The sequence below is a fragment of the Pagrus pagrus genome (genome assembly GCF_965226575.1).
Source record: "Pagrus pagrus genome assembly, chromosome: 1".
In the NCBI taxonomy this organism is placed as follows: domain Eukaryota; kingdom Metazoa; phylum Chordata; class Actinopteri; order Spariformes; family Sparidae; genus Pagrus; species Pagrus pagrus.
Window position 1 is genome coordinate 20,241,352 of NC_140185.1, and position 5,508 is coordinate 20,246,859.

Below are 5,508 nucleotides of genomic sequence, written 5' to 3' on the forward strand. Positions count from 1 at the left end.
TCAATCACTCCATTTCGATATCTGTAACTGTCTCTCTCTTTCCATATCCATCCATCTTTTTCCTTGCCCTTTTCAGGAGGTGGGGTATTTATCATCTCTATACCTGGAGGTTTGAGGGCCGTGCATCGGCCTGATAGATGGGCTAGCCACTGATGTGCAACCACCTCAGGAGACACAAACCAGACAGCTATTTAGTAGCTGAACAAGACACAGTGCTTTTCTTTTATTGTTTTCAAACTGCAAGGATGTGTGTGTGGGAGGGAGGGAGGAGAGAGCGAGGTTTAAGAGGAGGAGGAGGAAGGAAAAAGCGAAAGAAAAAAGAACAACAACAGATGCTCCTTGGCTGTCCAGAAAAATGTAGCAACTGTGCACAAGATGGGCCATTATCCATCTACAGTGTATCACTATGTTGTTGACAAATCAATGGCCCTGACAGTGATGATTCTGTGTTACAGCAAACATAAAGCACTCAGACAGTCTCCCTGCCTGCTATGGAGACTGCAGCGAGGGAGCACTCGGGGCAAGGGTGCTCATAGCCGGGAGGGGTGTGTGTTTCAGTGTGTGCGTTTGTATCTGTGTGTGACGGAGGGAGTCTTCAATGAGAATGTTTGTATTTTCTGTGCTTGTGTGCAAGCGAGGGCGTGAAAATTTAATGTAAAAGCACAAGAGTTGCTCCTGAAAGCTCAATGCCATTGATCACGTTTTATGAATCATACATATTATTGCTAAGGCTAAATATTAACATTGATAACAAATGCCGCTCAGTCTGATCCCCGGTAACTAGAAGCAGCGAGGGCGGCACAGAACTTCAATTCTTTAACACAAATCAGTCTTTTCACAAGCAGTCTGCTGAAGCTTTAATGTGAGCCTTGACCTGCTCCCTGTTAAAGCTGCTCTGCATTAATATCCTACAGACTAGACATCTGCAGACATGGTTGTAGCTCAGCTCAATAAGGAGCCACAACTGCAGCCTGTAGCTGAACGTGCTACAGCGCAGTAATCCATTCATGCAGACATACATACTGTACACTATATGGGATTTATGGTTAACATGCAACATGCATGCTGAGACAGGGAGGCGGTGCGCTCCAGTGGGCACGTACAGAGATATCATCTGTGTGTGGAAAGTCAGAGATGAGTGGGGGTGGGATGTAATGAGTTAGCCAAGACTTGCATGGTGAGTCCTAAGAAAGGATGAGGGGCAGAGAGGGGGGGTCATTCGAGTTTGATTGACAGGTAGTCTCAAAGCCCCCTGTGGCAGGTGCCAGGGGCAGGTCAGTGGGGCAAGAGCACTGTTACCCATACAGATAAAAACGCTTGACTGCTGTCTACGTGCCTCTCAGAACACATGAGCCCGGTGGTTTCTCACTCCAAAGACAGGAGAAGAGACTCAGGATGCTGGTTTATTAGTTTATTCACTTATTTGTCGGGGGGGTTTTTTTCCTGTTTTTCATCTTTTGTCCCAGTTCAGATGTTAAAAGGCTCCAGAGAAACTGAATGTATCACAGAAGCTACACAATTGTCACAGTCACATAGAATAAATATAAGATAAATAGCATGCAGAGCACAAATAAATGTGTGTACAGGTGTACAGTACAATGCAGCCAATGAGGGAAAATGACAAATAAACCACATTTTAAACATTTTTAATCTGTTATCAAAAAACACATCTTTAAAATTAATGACAAAAATAGCAGAAACCACTGCAGACTGGATTTAGTGTAAATTGTAAAAGTTGATTTTACTTACTAAGAAAGTCAGGAAACTAATGAATTAAGGATTACCAAGTGAAGTGGACTATTCAATTAAAGATGTACAAGCTGAAAAGCTTTAAAACTTGACAATTTTTAGTCCACATCACCTGGAAATGTCAAGGTATTCGGTTTTGTTGATTTTTTCAAGTAAGATCACTTTGTCAGATTTTACAGTGTTGTTTTAGATTTGTAATAATATAAAAGTACGATTTTAAATGACTGGTCCCCCGCAAATTACAAAAAAAAGGTCAGTCAGATATATTTTTGTCAACAAACTCACCAAGGATAAGCATCTGATTTTCTGAAAAATAAACACTTTAAAACAAACCCAGGAGGTTGTGTGACAACACTTACTGCCGTTCTGATTATCCTCGCAGACTCTTCTAACCATCTGAATAATCAAAAGAAAAGGTTTTTTAATCGATTTCTCAAGTTGCAATCATCCTTCCAATCCAGGTATGACCTAGTTTTTTTGTAAAACACAAAAAACAAAATATTAACACTTTATTTTGTATGAAAAAAGACAACATTAGAAAGAAAAATTAATATATAACAATTACGGTAACACATCAGAGGAGGGATAAACTGAAGCTCAGAGACATATATGAATTAAAATGAACTTGGATTGCTGTTAAATGTATAAACTTTTTTTTTTTTCTTGTTGTACATCATTTCCCCGTAGTGGCAAGTTTCTGGGAGTTCAGGGAATGTAAAAACCCACTGAAGGACAGACGTACCACCCTGCTGGCCAAATTAAAGAGGCCACAAAATCTATTGTGATGATAAGAGAGCAGAAAAGAGGCAGGGAGACAAAATCATGCCCGAGGTAAAAAACAAAACCAAAAAAAAAGCCTAATTCTCGACTCAACTAAGCGGCGCCTCTGATGTTATCCAAACACAGGGAGAGGAGAGGACGGGGGGAGCTGGAGGGGTTAAAAGGGAACAACGTCAACGGCGCACAGGCAAGAAGACAAGTGTCGACGGCGACAGGAAAAAGACGGAGGCTGCCCATGTGCCTATGTCCCCTCCACCCGACCCCCCAACAACCCCGACCCCCCCTCCACTGCAGACAAGCATATGTGGGCTGACAACATGACATTGCCTGTGAAGAGAGAGAGGGAGGGAGAGAGAAAGAGGGAGGACCAGGAGCCTCGGTAGCCCTGACATCCCCGACTCTGACAGTTGATGGAGGCAGATTAGGCTCACGCATGCACACAACTGTCAACCGTCTCCCACCCCGCACCCATCCTCTATCCACCCCCCCAATCCAAAAAGCTACGCAGAGGCCTTCCTCCCTCTTCTCCATCCCTCCCTTTCCTCCTCCCCAGCCATGCAAACTCTCCTCCCTATTTTTGTTTAAACGCTGATACAATTCACACTTTTTTTTTTCAAAGAAAGTGAGTATTACTCACTTTCTCAGGGGATGATACAGTACATGGTTAGGTTGTACCGATGCAATGTTTATGCCTTTGCTTAGCCAGCTATGAGGCGGTCGTATTGATAGCCAAGGTCTAACAGCCGCATCAAGATGCAAGTCAGAAACAACAACGTTGAGACCCGACTGCTGAGAGCAAGTTCACGCAAGCCGTCTGCCTATTACTGCACGAAGCAGATAGACTATCCATTACTGTAATGTCTGTAATCCCCGTGACTCAGGTGCCCTCACACAGCCCAGACGCCTCCTGCGGGGTTAGCTAGACGTACAAACACAGTTAGCTGATGGATTAGCTTTACATATAGCTTCACTGTGTTTTTTTGCACTAGTTTCTTATCTCACCGTGAACAATAGGCTCATTTTTTCTGGTTGGAAGTTATTGTTTATGGGAGAATAAAAGAAAGAGAGCAGAAAGCCTTTAAGTGTGTGTGTGTGTGTGTGTGTGTGTGTGTGTGTGTGTGTGTGTGTGTGTGTGTGTGTGTCGCATGTATATTTCTGTGTGAGAAACAAAAAGCTGACATTTTACTCTGTGACAGATAGGAGGCAGAGAAGGAAGTAAGGAAGAAAGAAAGGAAGGAAGAAAGAAAGAAAGAAAGAAAGAAAGAAAGAAAGTGTGTTGAATGCGTGTGTGTGTGTGTACTGAGGCAGACATCCACCCTGGGACAGTATGTCATCGATTGAGCTGCAGGAAGAGGCCTATTATCTCCAGCCATGGTTCAAGCGGGGGAGTCAAGTGTGTCATATGTGTTGGCTCTAATTGGCAACCCACCCTGGTGGAGGCTGACTGGGGTGAAGGCAGAGCTACAGTAACCTCACCACCTCCCGCTCTCTCTCTCTCTCTCACACACACACACACACACACACACACACACACACAAACACACACACACACATACGCACTCACCTCCCTTTACTGCTGCCTTAAGAAATGATACATTGCTTTTGTTTTTCTGTGCTGACAAAGAAATTACAGATTTGTTAGTCATTCAAAGCACATCCAGAGGCATTATACCCAACACGGTAACGAACTGACTATAATGCAGAGATCTTTCTATAATAATGTGTTGTATTGTTCTATGTGCATGTTGCAAGGCTTTTGTGTGTTATTCTGATAAGACGACCTCATTTAATTGTCTTACTCTTGTACCGTGAGTCATTGTCTGACTGTTTTTCTGCGTAATATGTTGTTCTCCATCCTCATGGTCACCATTTGTTCTATTCTTCAGACAGATCTCTTCTCAGACAAACCCTCCTCACCTCGCCTCGCAAGTTTTCTATCTCCCTCTCTTCTCCAGCTGGATGCTTACATGGTCTAACACTGCCCTCTGCCGGTGCACAAAGTCACAACATCTGCTGCAAAAGGTAGAAAAATAATGCCATCAAAATAAAATGCAAAGGCATGATTTTGGCAAGTCACAGTTTGAATCTTGATCTTTCTATGGTAGGATGAAAAAGCCTCAAAAAACTTGCGTTGACAGAGGTCAGTCTACACTGACTGATGCACAGATTGAGAGAAAAGGTATTCAGTGTATAAAGTGTCTTACAGTGTCTTCTAATGTCCTATGCTGAGAGAGGTATGACCACTTTCATTTTTGTTTTTTTAATTCATATGTTTGAATTAAAACTACTCAACGCAAAACTAATGGTTAAAGGAACAATTTGTAAGACATGGACAAAATTTTTGTTGAAAACACTGATGATGAAAAATGAACTGACATTATCAACAGAGTGTGAAGACGCAACAGCTGTGACATTATTTCAAAGACTTATGTATTAACTTACGTATTGTGTGTAGAGATGTCAACTGATGTTAGCATGCTAACCAGTTATAGCCCCGTCCCATCCTGTCTCAAAACACCACTTTAGGTAGAGGTAGTTGTCCGATAGCGCCAGTAGTTTCCAGCTGTTTGTGTAATAAATGGACAAAATTAGTTCACAAAATGTAAAAAAAAGTAACTCTTACTTTTCTCTTTTACCAAACAAGGTGAGCTTAACTGCCTCGTCAACTCATCTTAAAGCATTTAAACTCAACATACACTACATAAAACTCACCAACAAAGTCTTGGTTTGTCTTTCCATAATCACCCCTGGGTTGGTCAAAGTAAATCTTCAATTCACAGAGTAAGATGTGAATATTTTCAAGCTCGGCATTACATTTTCACCCGCTGCTGAGGTCTGACTCTGTTGCTTCTCTCCGCCTGCCATGTCTTTTTGTCCCTGAAGTCATAGTTTTGGTCGCAGCCACTGTAAATCACCTCCATACTATATCCCCTGTCCTTCTTGGAGGCTGTGTTTAGTCCCAGTTTGATGTCTAGGCAC